We start from the raw sequence: 18994 nt of genomic DNA, 5'->3' as shown, positions 1-18994 counted from the left end.
TGCATGAGGGATGTTATCTCGATCCCTTATTAGAGATAAGCATGTGCCTTTCATGCATGAGGGATTGAGTTCGACCATGCTAAGTACGAAGAGTACTTATCTTCCTCCTTCTCTAGTAGTAAGGCTTCTCGCTGATACCGCAGAGTCGTGCATGTGGCTCGGCCCCACCAAGGTAGCCATGCCCATGAGCTCTACCGAAGCAGGTTGTTCTATCCCCCCAAGCTAGATAAGGTCAAGCCGACGACCCAACGGCCCGATATACCCATGCCCAAGAGGTCAATCTAAGCTACAACAGGGGGTTCTATCTTCCCCAAGCTGGCCAAGACTGAGCTGACAGCCACCAAGCAAGCCAAAGGACTGCTCAATGGGTTCCCAAGCAACCTATGCGGTCCCCCATGCAAGAGGAGACTGTGGTACGTATCAGCGTGGACCACACCTTTGCCGTCAACATGAGTCTCCCCTTTCCAGAAGAGCCTAGCAGCGACAACAACAAGCTCTCTCCCAATAGGAAGTCCGATCCTCCATCTTTTATAATGGCCTGAATTACTATTCAGGCCTAAGAAGAGTCGGGCAAGGACGTAAAGTTCCCAAGACTGGCCGACTCGACTCTGGTGAGCCCCAATCCAGCAGCAGAGTCTCCCATATGGGCGGACTCGGTGACTCAGGCGAGCCCACCCATACAGTCGGGCTTCGCTTGATTGGCCGAGTCTCCAAAACAGGCCGACTTGGCATTTCGAGGGAACCTGATATTTCAAGTAAGCCTCACTCATACAGCAGAGTCTCCCATCCGGGCTAACTCGGCGACTCAGCTGACCCCTACTCCAGCAGCAGAGTCTCCTATCTGGACCGACTCGATGACTCAAACAAGCCCACCAAGTCAAGCGAGCGTCACTCTTTAAGACGTCTTCCCAGATCAGGCGAGCTGCCCAGATCAGGCGAGCTCTATGATCAAGGCGAATCACGCCCTCTAGCATGCGAGTCCCACAATCAGGAGAACTTTGCCCTGCCGACAGAAGCCATGACTCAGGCGAACCCCTGCAGATAGTTCAAGCTCACCGCAGTCGACTCAAGCTCACCAACAGTTAGCTCGAGCTTGCCCATATTCTAGATCTCGCCTGTCTCAGCGAGGTCGGCTGGATCCGACACTGAGGGAATTTTCCATGTGTCCTCATGTCGGCTCCTTTGAGCCTCCTTCACCCGACTTCACATCTGGTCCTTCCGAGGCTGAGGGTTGCCACTACCAAATTGCGGGGGATCTCAGGGGTCATCTAACTTGCAAACACACTATTCATGAGGTGAACCCTCAGTGCCATTGTGAGAGGTTTATCCAGGTGGTACTTGTTGATTGCTAGTGTTCCGATACACCAAAGCCATTGGTGTTTGAGAGACTCTCTCAGCAACCAAGATCTCCACGCTGAAGACACAATCGTCAGAACAGGCAAGTTGCTGATGACCCGGAGCTTCCGACCGCCACAGTCAACATGGAAGGGAAAGGTAAATCCTGGTATTCGGATTCCTCAAATCATGAATATGCCCCGAGATTCAGATGGTCCCCCGTTGAAGAGGAGGGTGTATACCAATGCACTCGCCTTCAAACAGGAGCAGCTATCCCATTCGATTATGCCCGTTTGTCGCCCATCTATAACAATGGGAACGAGGTGTGCTCATCAGCAGCGACATCTCAGACCTCAAGCTCGGCTTACGGCAAGCACGCAAAGGTGCACATGGCAGAATCCTCTAAAGACTTGGTCATAAAGGTTAAGGAACAACAAGCAACCATCAGCTCTCTAAAGGAGATGATAGAGCAACTTCTTAGCGAGAAGAAGAAGAAGAGGAATCCACAAAATCGACGAAAACCCTTAAGGAACAGAGAGCGAGAGCTCACTCCTCCTCACACAACTGAGGAAGAAGATAATCACGAGCCACACTCAGATTATTCTAACAAATCCTCGGGAAGACACTCGCATTCAACCAGCACTCCCCGAGACAAAAGGTTCAATGAGTTCCAGAGTCAGCTCAACGTCTTGAAGCTCCAGAGAAACATGAACAAGCTGGGAGTGGTTCGACCGTATCCAGTCGAATGGGACACGGTCTCCTACCCGACAAAGTTCAAACTAATGAGCCTGGTCCAGTTTGATGGCAAGAGCTCTCCCTCATAGCATGTCTACTATTTCCTATCTCAGACGGGATTCCTCATGGGAAACGATGCCATTCTCACCCGACTGTTCATTGGTACCCTAAGAGGGGTGGCCTTTGAGTGGTTTCGTAAGCTGGAACTAGGCTCCATCATGACAAGGGCCGATGTGGAGAGGCTTTTCTTAGCTCGTTTCTTCGACGACGATACAGAAGTATCGATGGCCACCCTGTTGGCCGATAAACAAAAGAAGACAGAGTCAGTCAATGATTTCATCAAGATATTCAGGAATCGATCACTCTAGTGTCGGGACCAAGTCTCCTTGAACATCCTGGTTGAGATGTGCTGCAACAACCTCTCGATCGACATTTTGTCCAGAATCGGCGCGATGGAAACCCAGACCTGGAAGGATCTTGTTCACCAAGGTAAGCAAGTCGAGAACATGATCAAAAGATTGGAAGCTAAAGAACCTCAACCCAAAAGTAGAACTTCGGAACCAAACGCCTTTAGGAACCCTCGATCAAGAGGGAAGGAGATCATGACTATTGATTCCACTCCAGCCTCTAAGCCTGCGCAGAGGCAAAAGCCCAAGCCCTTCGAGCAACACCCGCAAAGGTAATACGACTTTACAGAAGACCAGGTGGTGGATACCTTCAACACTCTGCTCAAGAGCAACAAGATAAAGTTGCCATAAGTCATGAAACCTGAATACATGAACAAAACAGATGATCCAGGCTATTGTGCGTACCACAGATTTGTCGGTCACCACACCTCCAAATGATATATCCTTAAGGATAAGCTGCAATCTCTTTACGATGCAGGAGTCCTAAAGAAGGATAAAATACAGAAAGCAGTGACTACAAACATGATCACCCTTCAATTGAACAGGTCTCCTTGAGGTTCATACACCGGCAGGAGTCGTGCCCATCCCTAAGGCAGAACTAATGATTCTCAATGATGACCCTCATAATCAATGAGAAAAAGGCTTGGTACCACAGACCTTACCATCGGGGTAGGTGATGTGGGTTCATCCCGATCTCCTCGATGATGAGCAACGAACTTCCAACAAGTTCAAGGGCAAATCTAAGCTTTGTAATGTCATTTTGGCAATTTCGGACGACAACAAACCAGAGGTAGCGGCCCTCACCAATTCCGATGAGGAGGCAGATGCATTGATCACCCGAACAGGAAAATACTTTGCCAAGAACTACCCTCTGGCGACAGAAAGTCCGGCGAAGCTACCAGTAGGACTACCACCGATAGTTTAGCCAAGTCCTGAAAGGCCGAGCTAGAGTGGTTAACCATTTCGGTTCGGCCTACTCGCATAGCTGAAGAATATTCTAGCCAGGATCACCCTATACAAGCTCCTACGGTTGTCTAAGGCGACCCGTGAAGCCCTACGAGAGGCGTTGACTGATTCAGAAGTTTTTGACACACATTTCTTGCCCACTCCCAAAGAAGAGGTAGAAACGGGATGTCCGCAATGCTGCCAGGCATCCAAATAGTAGATCCCCTACATCACTTTCATCCCGGAGGATATGCTCATCAAAAACATGCCTCACGACTGACCCCTATACTTCACAGGATACATCGGCTCCTCAAGAATAGAATCCAGGTGGATCCAGGGTCTGCACTGAGTATTGTCCCCCTGAAGCTTATCAAGCATTTGGGGGTGCCTCAAAAGCGGTTGTCTTCGACAACCACCACAATCTTTGGCTTCAATGCAACTGGAACTTGGCTGCTTGGGAAGATTCATTTCAAATGCCGACTGGGTGACATAAAAACTGAGATGACATGCTATGTCATCGACGCAGAACCCTCATACAACATGCTATTGAGCCCACCATGGATCCATAGCAACAGGATAGTCCCGTCCACATTGCACCAATACTTCAAATATGTGGACGACTATGACCAGGTGAAGATGATGATTACGGATAAACAGCCCTTCAAAGGAGTTGAAAACTACTTCACCGACTCCCTGCTCTACCAGGACTCTAAACCGGGAAACATGCCACCGGTCAAGGGAGGGGGCAGCGGCAATAAGGTCGATAGTGAGTCTGAGTGCAATGAGGCTCTTGTCTTAAACGACATTGAACCTACTGTAATCGGTTACGAAGTCCTTGTTGTAACCAATGTTGACAAGGCGGATGGACTTACCCTGAACGAGTAACCTCATCTTGCTTACTTGTTGTCTGGTGCAGAATCTGTTGATGATAAGCTCAGCAACTTGATCTTAGGATTGTACTCTGATTCTTCTTTACACTTGCATGTGCACTCGACATTTGTCACGAACAAGCAGATGGTCGAGTCCTAGCAAGCTATCTTTGTCATACCCGGCCGGAATATTTCTCAGCAAGAGATTATCTTTGGAAGGATAGATCAACCCGCACGCACATTGTGGGACGAATCAGATGAAGATGAACCTGCTCCTCAATTCTCATGTTACAGCCCCATCGCAAGATGCATGATGGAGGGGATGGGTTATGACTTCATCCGCCAAGAAGGTTTGCTGTACGGCAAAGGCCGAAAGACGCCTCTCCGACCTGCCTACGTACCCAAAGGGAAGCCTGACAATTACTATGGCAAAACTCGAAGAGGATTAGGTTACTCCTCCTCTTCCTCAGAGTTGTACTGTAATTTTAGCGAAATATCCGATAATGTTCGCTCAGATGATCAATCGTCGACGTCCTCGACTTGGGATTCAGATGTTAGCATTGGGGCCCTATTCAAAGATTTCACAATCAACATGGCTATGGTCGATACCACTAAAATCCAAGAGGATGAATAGATTTCACTTTATGATGAAGCATGGGATCGCCACGTTAGTGCCCAGTGGAGTGGTCACTTCGAACAACGTGAATCACCCACAGAGGACAAAGTACTCCAAATAAATATGGGAGATGAGGCAAGTCTCAAACACATATTTATCAGCGACAACTTACCCCCCACCCCCCCACACACACACAAGAGAAGGAAGACCTCATATCCCTCATCCGAGAGTATATCGGTGTCTTCGCATGGAATTATGAGAATATGCCCGACCTTGATCCTCAGATCACCATGTATCGTCTCAACATCGGTTCAGACGCCAAACCAATCACATAGCAGCAGAGACAGTTTCATCCACAATCATAGAGGCGATCAAAGCTAAAGTGAAGAAGTTAATCGAATCAGGCTTCATTAGAGTGGAGCAACACCCCCGATTGGGTGGCTAACATTGTTCCAGTCCTGAAGAAGAACGACAAAGTCTGTATCTGCATCGACTTTAGGGACCTTAATGTTACATGCCCTAAGGACGAATTCCCTTTGCCAATTACAGATGTCATCATAGACAACACCTATAGTTTCGAGAGGATGTCCTTCATGGACGGATTCTCAGGGTATAATCAGATTAAGATGCACCATGAGGATGAGAAGCACACTTCGTTCAGAACTCCGATGGGGGTGTATTGTTACACAGTCATGCCCTTCGGGCTCAAGAACATTGGTGCAACCTATCAACACGCCATGAGATCCATCTTCCGAGATCATCTACGAAAGATAGTTGAATACTATGTGGATGACCTGGTCGTGAAGAGTCGCGACAAAGACGATCACCTTCAAGACCTGAGAGTCATGTTCGACCTCATGTGCTCCCATCAACTAAAGATGAACCGTACAAAGTCATTCTTAGGCATGACTAGTGGAAAGTTCCTCGGATTCGTTGTCACGACAAAGGGGATTCACATTGATCCCGACAAAGTGCGAGCTATCCAAGAACTCCAACCACCCAGAAATCTCAAGGAATTAAGAGGACTACAAGGACGTTTGACCTACATCCGAAGATTCATTGTAAATATTTCGAGCAAGTGCCAACCTTTCTCCAAGCTTATGAATAAATGTGTCTCCTTTGTATGAGATGAGCCTTGCCAACAAGCTTTCGAGGAGATCAAAAATTATCTCTCGAATCCACCAGTCCTGGCGGCCCCGATCTCAGGCAAACCCTTCCTGATCTATATGCGGGAAATAGAGCATTCTCTCGGCACCCTCTTAACACAGAACGATGATGCCGGCCATGAGCAAGGAATCTACTACCTGAGTAGGACCGTGTAAGGAGCTGAACAGCGATACCGCATGGTCGAAAAGGAATGTCTGGCCCTAGTGGTCACAATTCAGAAAATGCAATACTACTTGGTCGGTCAAACTATTCATGTCATCTGCAGAGTCTCCCATCCGGGCTAACTCGGCGACTCAGCTGACCCCTACTCCAGCAGCAGAGTCTCCTATCTGGACCGACTCGATGACTCAAACAAGCCCACCAAGTCAAGCGAGCGTCACTCTTTAAGACGTCTTCCCAGATCAGGCGAGCTGCCCAGATCAGGCGAGCTCTATGATCAAGGCGAATCACGCCCTCTAGCATGCGAGTCCCACAATCAGGAGAACTTTGCCCTGCCGACAGAAGCCATGACTCAGGCGAACCCCTGCAGATAGTTCAAGCTCACCGCAGTCGACTCAAGCTCACCAACAGTTAGCTCGAGCTTGCCCATATTCTAGATCTCGCCTGTCTCAGCGAGGTCGGCTGGATCCGACACTGAGGGAATTTTCCATGTGTCCTCATGTCGGCTCCTTTGAGCCTCCTTCACCCGACTTCACATCTGGTCCTTCCGAGGCTGAGGGTTGCCACTACCAAATTGCGGGGGATCTCAGGGGTCATCTAACTTGCAAACACACTATTCATGAGGTGAACCCTCAGTGCCATTGTGAGAGGTTTATCCAGGTGGTACTTGTTGATTGCTAGTGTTCCGATACACCAAAGCCATTGGTGTTTGAGAGACTCTCTCAGCAACCAAGATCTCCACGCTGAAGACACAATCGTCAGAACAGGCAAGTTGCTGATGACCCGGAGCTTCCGACCGCCACAGTCAACATGGAAGGGAAAGGTAAATCCTGGTATTCGGATTCCTCAAATCATGAATATGCCCCGAGATTCAGATGGTCCCCCGTTGAAGAGGAGGGTGTATACCAATGCACTCGCCTTCAAACAGGAGCAGCTATCCCATTCGATTATGCCCGTTTGTCGCCCATCTATAACAATGGGAACGAGGTGTGCTCATCAGCAGCGACATCTCAGACCTCAAGCTCGGCTTACGGCAAGCACGCAAAGGTGCACATGGCAGAATCCTCTAAAGACTTGGTCATAAAGGTTAAGGAACAACAAGCAACCATCAGCTCTCTAAAGGAGATGATAGAGCAACTTCTTAGCGAGAAGAAGAAGAAGAGGAATCCACAAAATCGACGAAAACCCTTAAGGAACAGAGAGCGAGAGCTCACTCCTCCTCACACAACTGAGGAAGAAGATAATCACGAGCCACACTCGGATTATTCCAATAAATCCTCAGGAAGACACTCACATTCGGGCAGCACCCCCCGAGACAAGAGGTTTGACGAGTTCCAGAGTCAGCTTAACGTCGTAAAACTCCAAAAGAGCATGAATGAGCTAGGGGTGGTAAGACCATATCCGCTCGAATGAGACATGGTCTCCTACCCAATGAAGTTCAAACCGATGGGCCTAGTCCAGTTTGATGGCAAGGGATCTCCCTCCCAACATATCTACTACTTCCTATATCAAACGAGATTTCTCATGAGGAACGACACTATTCTTACCCGAATGTTCATCGGCACCCTAAAGGGGGTAGCCTTTGAATGGTTTCGCAAGATGGAACCAGGCTCCATCTATTCATGGGCCGATGTGAAGAGGCTTTTCTTGGCCCGTTTCTTTGAAAACGATACGGAAGTATCGATGGCCACCCTGTTCGCTGACAAACAAAAGAAGATGGAGTCGGTCAATGATTTCGTGAAAAGATTCAGGAATCGGTCGCTTCAATGATGAGACCAGGTTTCTCAAAGAACCTTGGTTGAGATGTGTGGCAACAACCTCTCAATCGACATTCTATCCAGAGTCAACATGGTGGAAACCTAGACCTGGAAAGAACTTATTTGCCAGGGTGAGCAAATTGAAAACATGATCAAGTGACTGGAAGTGGAAGAGCCTCAGTCCAAGAACATAGCTTCGGAACCAAACACCTCTCTAAACCCTTGATCAAAGGGAAAAGAGATTATGGCTATGGATGCTAATTCAGTCTTCAAGATAGCTCCGCGCCAGAAGACCAAGCCGTATGAGCAACGCCCTCTGAGGCACTACGACTCTAATGAAGACTTGGTAGTACCTACATCGACACTCTCCTCTGGAGCAACAGAATCAAGCTTCTAGAGATCATGAAGCATGAGGACGTGAACAATATAGATGACCCCAACTACCGTGCCTTCTATAGATTTGTCAGTCATCACACCTCCAAGTGCTATGTCCTCAAAGACAAACTACAATCCCTCTACGAGGCTGGAGTCCTGACAAAGTAGAAGGTCCAAAAGAAGGTGACATCGAACATGATCACTCTCAAATTTGGAGTAGGCCTCCCTGATGTTCACGCACTGGCAGGTGTCGTACCCATCCCCAAAGCAGTGCTGAGGATTACTAATGCCGATCCTCACAATCAGCGAGAAAGGGTTTTAGTGCCGTAGACTTTTTCATCAGAGCAGGTGATGTGGGTTCACCCCGATCTCCTACTGTGCAACACCGTCTCGACGATTCCAGATGATGATGGAGCAGAGATAGTGACTCTCACCGATTCCGACAATAAGGTAGATGCACTGATCACCAGAACAGGGAAGGACTTTTTCAAGAACTATCCTCCTATAGCGGAAGGTCCGGCAAGGCCTCCGGTAGGACGGCCACTAGCAGTTCAACCAAATCCCGACTAGCCGAGTTCAAGCGGTCAACCCTTTTAGTTTGACCTGCTCACCTAGCTGAAGAATATTCCAGCCAGGATCACCCTATACGAGCTACTACGGTTGTCCAAGACAACTCGCAAAGCCCTACGAGAGGTGTTGACTGATTCAAAAGCCTTCGCCACACATTTCTTGCTCACTCCTGAAGAAGAAGCGAAAATGAGATGTCCACAATACTGCCAGACATCCAAACAGTAGATCCCCTACATCACTTTTGCTCCGAAGGATATGCTTATCATGAGAACATCTCACGATCGACCCCTGTACTTCACAGGATACATCGGCTCCTCCTAAGTGGACCGTATTCAAGTGAATCCAGGGTCTGCACCAAGCATTGTCTCCCTAAAGCTCATCAAGCACTTAGGGATACCTCAAAAGAAGTTGTCCACAACAACCACTATAATCTTTAGCTTCAACGCCACCGAAACCCGGCTTCTGAGGAAGATTTGCCTCAAGTGCCGACTAGGTGACATGAAAACTGAGGTGACCTGCTATATCATCAATGTAGAACCCTCCTACAACATGCTGTTGGGTCGGCCATAGATCCATAGAAACCGGATAGTCCGATCCATACTGCACCAATGCTTGAAGTATGTGGATGACTACAACCAAGTGAAGATGGTGGTTGCGGATAAAGCCCTTCAAGGGAGTTGAAAACTACTTCATTAATTCCTTAATCTACCACGACTCTGAACCATGTAACAAGTCCCTGGTGGAAGAACCTAGTAGTAGCAATGAAGCCAACAATGAGTCCGAAAGCAACGAGGGTCTTGTCTTCAATGACATCGAGCCCATTGTAATCGTCGACAAATGCCCTGTTGTAGCCAACGCTGATGAACCGGACGGGCTCACCCCGAATGAAGAACTCACATTTTCTTACTTGACGTCCGATTTAGAATTTGTTGGTGATGAGTTCAATAACTCGATCTCAAGGGTGTACAACGACTCTTCCCTACACTTGCCTGTGTACTCTACACTTGCCTGTGTACTCATCGTTCGTCACAAACCGACAAATGATCGAGTCCTCACAAGCAGTTTTTGTCATACCCAACTGAAATATTTCTCAACAAGAAATTATCTTCAGAAAGATAGACCAGCTCGCATGTACATTGTGGGATGAGTCAGACGAAGATGAACCCACTCCTCAACTCATGTTATAGCCTCGTCGCAAAACGCATAATGGAGAGGATGAGTTATGACTTCATCCGTAAAGAAGGTTTAAAGTACGATAAAGGCCGGAAGACGCCTCTCCGACCTGCCTACATACCCGAAGGAAAGACTGAAAATTACTATGGCAAAATGTGAAGAGGGCTAGGTTACTCCTCCTCTTCCTCGGAGTTGTAGTGCAATTTTGACAGAATATCTGACGATGCTCGCTCAGATGATCAATCATCGGCGTCCTCGACTTAGGATTCAAATGTCAGCATCAGGGCCCTGTTCAAAGACTTCACGATCAACATGGCTATGATCGATACTACTAAAATCCAAGAAGATGAATAGATCCTACTTTACGATGAAGCATGGGATCGTCATGTCAATGCCCAATGGAGTGATCACTTCGAACAGCGTGAACCACCCACGAAGGACAAAATCCTTCAGATTAATATGGGAGCTAAATAATATATTATCAGAAGCAATCACAGAGCAAGTGCCTGATACTTCCTCATCTGAGGATTATCCTCTATTCGGCCTCAGTCTGATAGTTCATGATCGTAGCCAAGTGAGACATTAGGATTCCCCTGGAAAAGGATCGGAACTGGAACGCCATGTCGACTTTCCCTTATCGGCCATGTTAATAGTGACAACTGGGAGTTTGTCATCTTGACCAATTGGTCTTCTCCTGTAGAAGCTTCTTGATTTAAATTTGGATGCTTCGGCAGAAGTTATTTCGAATACCGAGACCTTCCATAGAGCGGTCTTAGGGTAGCCACACTCTAATAATACTATCCTGATAAGCCTCTCATAAGGATAGTGAGAGTCCATTTCTCGAGAATTTCTCTTCCGAGACTTATTCGTACCCCCAGCCCGATAGTACAACTCATCGGCATAATGACCAGAGCAACCTATCATGTGTTAGCATGACTTCTCAGGTATAACATCGTCGTCTGACGGACATACTTTCTTTTGGGAATGTGACACCTTAGTGGCATCCTTAGGAGTCACATATTTGGAACCACGTCTTCATGAGGGTAGAACCTTAATGGGCTCCTTATCTTTGACATGCACCCCCAAGCGGGTGGTTACAGGAATGGACTTGTTGGGAGAACGTGTACGACCCCCAGCCTGAAGAGCCACTCGAGATTTGTTCACTAGACCTAAGCATTCTTTTATTGGGGCTTTGCCTCAATCTTTGTGTAGAGGATCAAGGCGATCCGCCATTATAATCATGAATTTGGATAAATCTACACTGCCGTAAGGCTTCACCGGAGGTGCGGGAGCGACCGGAGTAGGAACGAAGGCCGACGAAAGCTGAGAAACACCTGTAGGGGCTTTGGTTGGTGCAAGACAATCAGTGCTATCTCGGCCAGGTGTGAGACAGTATGTACTGTCTCGGCCAGGTGTGAGACAGTTCAAACTGTCTCGGCCTAGAGGGGCTGATTCGGTGATTGTTCGAGTTAATTTTGGTGTTGTCTAGGACTCCGACATCTAGACTTGGCACAATTTTGGCAGTTCTTTGGCCACCTCTTCCTTCTACAATTCCTATGCTTTTTGCACAAGAATTTGTGCGTGTGCAAGTAGTGCGTGATGCTTCTAGATGCGCTCCTCAAGAGTTGAGGAAGTCCTTTTGACCTGAACCCACTTGTTGGTTGATGGTTTGGAGGAGGAATTAATTACTTATTGTTGTAGCGGCTTAGTCATTTGACGCCTCCTAAACTCTAGATTCGCATGGTAACAGATCCCGTCAACCGATTCTAAGGATGAGTTAACGCGCAAGGTGTTGGTGCTGCCTCTGACGAGCCCTCTTTATCAGAATTGGTGTGCCGTCAACACATAACTCCTTGACTGAAGAGGAGTTGTTGTGTGTAGCATATCTGGCTTCATTAGATGTCGGAGGGGCATTGAGAGAGGAATCTTCAACAACTGAGTGGGAGTTATCGTCCGAGTCTTCAGATCTGAAGACCAGCGAACCTTCTTCAAAGAAAAGATCTTCCTACACTGGCGAGGGCAGGAGGATGTGGAGGAGGATGTGGAGGAGGAGGATGAGACGTACTCCTCAAACTTCTGTTGGTTGAATTTGTACTCAACTGCTGCATCAACTGGGATCTTGATCCTTGGTTGTGATACGACAACGTCGGCAGAGAGGATGTTGGCTCCCACTATGGTCACCAGTATGTTAGCGTCAGAAATCTTTTTCATAGTGGAATCCATTACAATCGTTTATCGATTTACAAGATTTGAAAGAAGGAGCCTTTTTATAAGATTTTTCTTACATGAATGAAAATAAATGAAGACTTCCTAGAAACACATGCAGGATCGTTTATCGATCGCTGCTTGCGTGGGATCTTTGACTGTGCCTGGGACTCTTTGATTTGTGGGCCATTGAGTATCAAATTTGGTTGATCTTATTTCACAAAGGAAGTAAGAACTGAAGTAAATATCTCAATGAGGTGAGATAGGTACTATTCTCAAGATCACAACGATAGTATGATCTTAAGGAAACTAATGCAGGGGCTGTAGATCTATCGAACTCCTCCTCTTTATGCTAAAGAACTCACCAAGATCTTACCTTTAGATCTGAAATTTGTGGCTCTCCTCTCACGTGGTCAGCAACTCGCCTCCAACCTCCAAATTTTAGATTACCCATGAATAGGGACCCTATGGGTGTATTTATAGGCTTCGGATACCCTATTTTCAGATAAGAATTCATGATTTAGCCTTATCTTTAGTTAATAATAGCTCTTCCACATTTAAAGATAGCCTCAAGGTAGTTAGGGAGGCTCCAGAACCGTCAAAACCTATCAAAAACCATCGAAAACGCGTCCCGCGAGGATGATCTATGCGAAATATTCATGTCTATTTTGCACATGTGCGAAACACTTTGGAGTGTTTTGCACATGCAAAACACACTTGTATGTTTCGCACATGTGTGAAACACATTGTGTGAAATAGTTGTACTTCCTTCGATGTTTTAGCTTTAATTCTTTCATCTGACCTCGGAATAAGGTGATTCAAGTTACGTTGGAAAGCAGGTGAAGAGGTCTACGACTTTTATCGTTTAAGAGTTTTCAAATTCAAATTGCATCATAGTCAAAATTTTAGTTCTTCATACTCGTGCATCCATTTTTTTTCTCGAACCATGCATTCTAAATCTCGTTGTTGCTTCATCGATTTATCACTTCGCGCATTACTTTACTTCCCCCTTGGTATATCTTTGACTTGAACATCAACGTTCATCACCTTCTCTTCATCTCGAGCTGCGTGCAGGAACCTATAGGTAATTTTTTATGCCTATCGCTTATACCACTATCTCGGAGATTACTTCAACCCATATAGAGATTTCTTCAATCTACAAGCAAATTTCTACTTTCCTGTAGCTCGAAACCCTAATGGCTGAGTAATATAAATTTTTTCATCAAGATCACTATGAGGAAAAGTTGTTTTCACATCCAACTGATCCAATTCCAATCCATACTATACCACCAAAGCTAGTAAGATCTGAATCGAAGAGTGCATCACCACCGGAGAGAAGACCTCATTATAGTCAATGTATTCTTCCTGTGCATAGCCCTTCTCTACCAACCTCACTGTTTGGGGTCAAAAGTTTTCTTTTTTATTGTCATTGAACCTGTTACAATCGTTTATCGAATACAAATTCAAAAAAAAAAAAAAAGTTAATCTTTTTATAAGATCTTCTTACACAATAAAAAATAAAACATTATAACTTTATCAAACAACACATAGAAACTATTTATTAGCCTCTATTTGTGTGGGATCTTTGCCTGTGCCGGGGGTTTATCTGTGGACCACCGTGGATCAGATCCGGTTGATCGGAATAAAAGATCAATTCTCTTACTTCACAAAAGAAACAATCACAGAAGTAAATAATCTCGACCAAGCGAGATTACTACTCTTCTCGAGATCAAAACCAAGTTTGATCTGGAGGAAAGGGGAATGGGCCTCAAATCTCTTGAACTCTCTCTCTCTCTCTTTATGTTGAAGAACTTCGCCAAGATCTACTAGTCTCTCTTAAATTCGTCAGAACCTCACCCTAGCTCCTCTAAAATTTGTGGCTCTCTTTAGATCTGTCTTTATGAGAGTGTTAGGGGTATATTTATAGGTTTTAAATGTTGTGTTTATGGATAGGATCGAAGAAGAACTGTTATTATCCATTTAGGTGGGTTTTCGATTGTGTAAAAGCTTCCACACGTTTAAGGATAACCCCACATGTTTATGGATGACCACCAGGAGTTCTAGAAGCCAATCTTATCAGAAAACATGTCGGGAGCTGACCTGGGTGCGAGTCACTTTGATGTGACTCAGAATTTTTGAGTCACTTTGAGGTGACTCAGATTTTCCGAGACAGTTTGTATTGTGCACGGTATTTTGGCCTTAACTCTCTCGTCCGACCTTAGAATGAAGTGATTCAAGAAGCATTGGAAAGATGAGAAGAGAGATAAAACTTTTAACTTTTGAGATTTTTCAGATTCAAATCTCATCATGGTCAAAAGTTTACTTCGGATCACTATAGAGCCCTCCTGATTGTATTTACTTTGTCGTTTCACACGTTTCGACGTTTGACATGCGTTCCTTCGCTTATTTTTATAGCATTAGATGATCCTCTTTGACTTTAATAATCCTCTCTAACTTGGATAATAGCGTTCATCACTTTCTCTCCGTTTCGAGCTACATGCAGGATCCTATAGGTAATTTTTTACGCCTACAGATACCCCCTCCAAAGTGTTTCAGACTCATTCTTTTATAAAGAAGCCTGGAATACTTTGGATATGATAGGCCCAACCTTCAATTCTTAGACTTTTTCATCTTTTAGTCTATTTAATATTTTATCGAATAGCTAAAATTCTTCTGGTGTTGTGTTTATTGTATGACCGTTGTTAAAATCTTGAATTGGAACTGGAGTGTTGGTTTCTGAATTAGCTCATGTCATTGGATCAACCTTGAACATCGAGAATTCGTATCTAAATCACAATTAAACTCCCGGAGATTATCCTTTGACCTAGAATTTTTCTAAGCTTTATTTCGGCGAATCTATCGCTGCGTTGATCAGCATTGACCTTTATTATAGCACGTTGTCCGTCGTTAACACAGTTTATACTCATACGTTTACTATAGTCTACACAGTTTAAGCTTGACCGATGTTGTAATGCGTGGTAGGCCCAAGTGTAGAGGTTGCAATACCAACCGTTGATGCTGGTTCATCTGCAGATACAGATCTTACCCTTACGTCCTGCTAGTTATTTTCTTAACCATAGGGGAGTTTTGGTTGTAGGACCAACTATTAGAGCTGATACGGCTACCACTACGATTTCTTTAAAGGTTCTTCTTGGAGGCTTCAGCTAGAATTGATGTTGTCCCGGGTGCTTAAGTCACGAGACCAACTGATAAAACTAATGTGTCAGTAACTATCATACTTATAGGATTTTTGGCAAACCCTTAGTCATCAAAGGATTTGATAAGCCTCTACCGACTACTATTTGAGTCGGGATAGCATGTGGATTATCTAAGCACGTTCCACGTGTAACGTTATGCTAAGAGAGTTAACACTCTTAGACTTAGTACTATGATATCGAATACATAGACTTTGCTATTGTTACAGGAATAGGCTACCCGGCAATGTGTGTTGGGCGTAGACTTGAACAATACTTCGATCTCGGGTTATCCTTAAGAATATTATGTGTAATATCCTCCAAGAACTTCCCGTTGGAAATAAAGGAAGTAGTTTATCCTTATATATCTATTGGAGGTTAGGGAAACAGTTTATACTCGTATACCTATTGGAGTATGGGAGCAGTTTAACCTCATATACCTGTTGGAGGATTTCATTCTTATTTGGCGTATTTTGTCATCATAATATCGGCGTCAACCAAGACTTGAATACTAGTTTTTAGAGTAATACAAGCCTTTGTGGGGTGATGAACCCTCTTGTGATATCCACAGTACTTCGGATCTAAAATCTTGTTTGGTTCCTCCTGATTTAAAATCGGTGGTAGATTGATTTTGTTGTTGGCGAGGAGGTACTTGAAGATGGCTGGAACTTAATCATCTTCGAAAGAATACTCCTCCTGGAACTTGTGATTAAGAGTCTCTTGTTGCCTCCAAGGTTGCTGTTGATGAATGTCGACAGCAGTTACAGGTGCTTTAGCCATTGGTTGGGCTCTTTCGGCTTTCTTCCTTTTGAGAAAGCATTCAGCCTATTCACTATGCAGTTTTAACTCTTCACTTATTGAGCCGATAGCAAGGCATTGACCTTATCTTCCAGTTCCTGCATCATCTTGTTGTCCTTGCCCGCATCTTTCTTCGGAGTAGAGAGAAATCAACTGAACCACCCCTAGCGATATTGAGGGGTGCAATTGAATCACTCATAGTGTTACTGAGGGATGCGATTGGGCCACCCCTAATATTTTTGAGGTGTGCGTCAGTTATGATGACTTCGTCCACTTCTAGATTACTGTCAACTATGATGTTTTGAATGCGGTGACTAGATTCAACCCGGTGACTGGACTCAGGTGGTGGTTGAAGTCGTTGAGTCTGTAACTCTCTCATCTGCTACATGGTTAACTGTATCTTCATTTTTATTTCAGCTCTGAGTTCCTCTCGCTGTCGAGCTAAAGCCTCTTGAAGCATTTGAGCCACTAGGTCGGGAGTGATTGTGAACGACTCCCTTACTTCTCCCATGCTGGATATTATATCGTTGGAGGCAATTATGGAGTAACTATCTGATAGTTCATCTTCCGAAGACATTCCTTCATGCATCCTCAGGTAATCTCTATGTCCGATGGCTTCTATCTGGAGCCGAGACATTCGTTGGGTTATCCCTGAATTAACTTTTCTTCTAAAAGAAAAGTCAGAATTAAAGCCGTTTGAAGCAATCGCAGACTTTCCTTTGTCAACCATGTTGATGGTGACTTCAGGGAATTCATCAACGTAGATAGTGGATTTTCTCTCATGGAAAAATCTTGGCTTGGGCTTCGATGCTTCGGTGGTAAGTTTCTCGAATACCGAGACCCTTTGTAAAATGATCCTGGGACAAGTACATTTTGATAATACTGTCCTAATAGATCTCCCGCATGGACAGTAAGAGCTGGTTTCTCAGACACCCTCATTTGGGATTTGTTCACACCCCTAACATGATGGTGCAGCTCATTGGAGTAATCCATCACTTGTTGGTGTGTTGCCCAAGGAAAATATTGTCTTTTGACGGACACATCTTCTTTTGGGGATGAAGAACCTAGTTGATATTCTCAGGACGATTTGTTGTTGCCTTTGAATAATCCAAGGTCACATCAGGAGTTGCACGATTAGGACCTCTCCCTTACGAGCGTGGAACCGTAACGGGCTCATGGGTTTCAATGCGAACATCCAGGCGATCGATGCCATGAGTCCTCTTGTGCACGGTGCACGAACATGTATAATGAGGTGTCCTGGTTTGTTTAGAAGTGGCAGGACACCTTTGAGGAGCCTTTGGCTTGACGAGAGTGTTTGTACGACCCCTATCCCAAAGAACTACTCGAGTTTTGTTCACCAGAGCTTTACCTCAATCTTTGGGCGAAGGACCAAGACGGTCTGCCATCCTAACTTTGAATTTCGATAGGTCAACACTGCCGTGAGACTTCTCTGGAGGTACGTTATCAACTGGAACAGAAACAAGGCTTAACGGAAGCTAAAAAATGGCTACGGGAGGTGAATTAGGCACAGGACACCTTAAGTTGACTCGGGCTTGGCACGAGTCACCTTGAAGTGGCTCGAGACTTCTGATCTTTTTGACCATTGTCGGAGTTGTTTTTGATGCTCTTTTGGACTTTCGCCTCCAGACTTGGCGTGGTCTTGGTGGTCTTTTGGCCACCTCTTCCTTCTTCATGCCTTGTGCCTTTTGAAAAAGGGTGCGAGCATGTGCGGCACGTGCACGATGACTTTGGATACACTCCTTCTGGGTTGAACGATTCCTTTTGACAATGATCCATCCTTCCATCGATGGCTTAGAGAATTTGTCAGCCACACGCTGTTGAAGTGATTCGGTTGCTTAATGTCTCCTGGACTCCAAGTTTGTATAATATCGAACCTTGTAGACTTGTTCCAATGCCTTAGCGATTTGACGAGCTTGCCGTTGGTGTTACCTCTGACAAGCTCTCTTCCTCAGAGTTGGCATACTTTGATTGGATAACTCCTTGATTGGAGAGGACTCATTTGTAGCCTTCATCAGTGAGTATGCCTCCTTCAAAGATAATATATTTCTGCATTTACAGTGAGAGGAGGATTTTGATGAATACAAGGAGAAATATTTCTTGAACTTGGCTTCGTCAAACTCATACTCGATCGCTGAATCAACCGGGATCTTGATCTTTGATTATGACACGACAGTCTCGGTAGCGAGACTGTTGGCTCCCTCTATGGTCGCCAGCGTGTTTGGGTCAAAAATTACCTTTTTTATTGTCATTGAACCTGTTATAATCGTTTATCGATTACAAATTTAAAAAAGAGAAAAGCTAATCTTTTTATAAGATCTTCTTACACAATGAAAAATAAAATATTACAACTTTATCAAACAACACATAAAAACTATTTATTAGCCTATGTTTGTGTGGGATCTTTGCATGTGCCGGGGTTTATCCGTGGACCATCGCGGATCAAATCCGGTTGATCGAATAAAAGATCAATGCTCTTAATTTACAAAGAAATCAATCGTAGAAGTAAATAATCTCAACCAAGCAAGATTACTATTCTTCTTGAGATCAAAACCAAGTTTGATCCGGAGAAAAGGGGAATGAGCCCCAGATCTCTCGAACTCTCCCTCTTTATACTAAAGAACTTTGCCAAGATCTGCTAGCCTCTCTCAAATTTATCACAGCCTCACCC

This window comes from Asparagus officinalis, chromosome 7, assembly GCF_001876935.1.
Source record: "Asparagus officinalis chromosome 7, Aspof.V1, whole genome shotgun sequence".
NCBI classification, from domain to species: Eukaryota; Viridiplantae; Streptophyta; class Magnoliopsida; order Asparagales; family Asparagaceae; genus Asparagus; species Asparagus officinalis.
The sequence above is the reverse complement of the archived record's forward strand: the minus strand, read 5'-3'. Positions refer to the sequence as shown.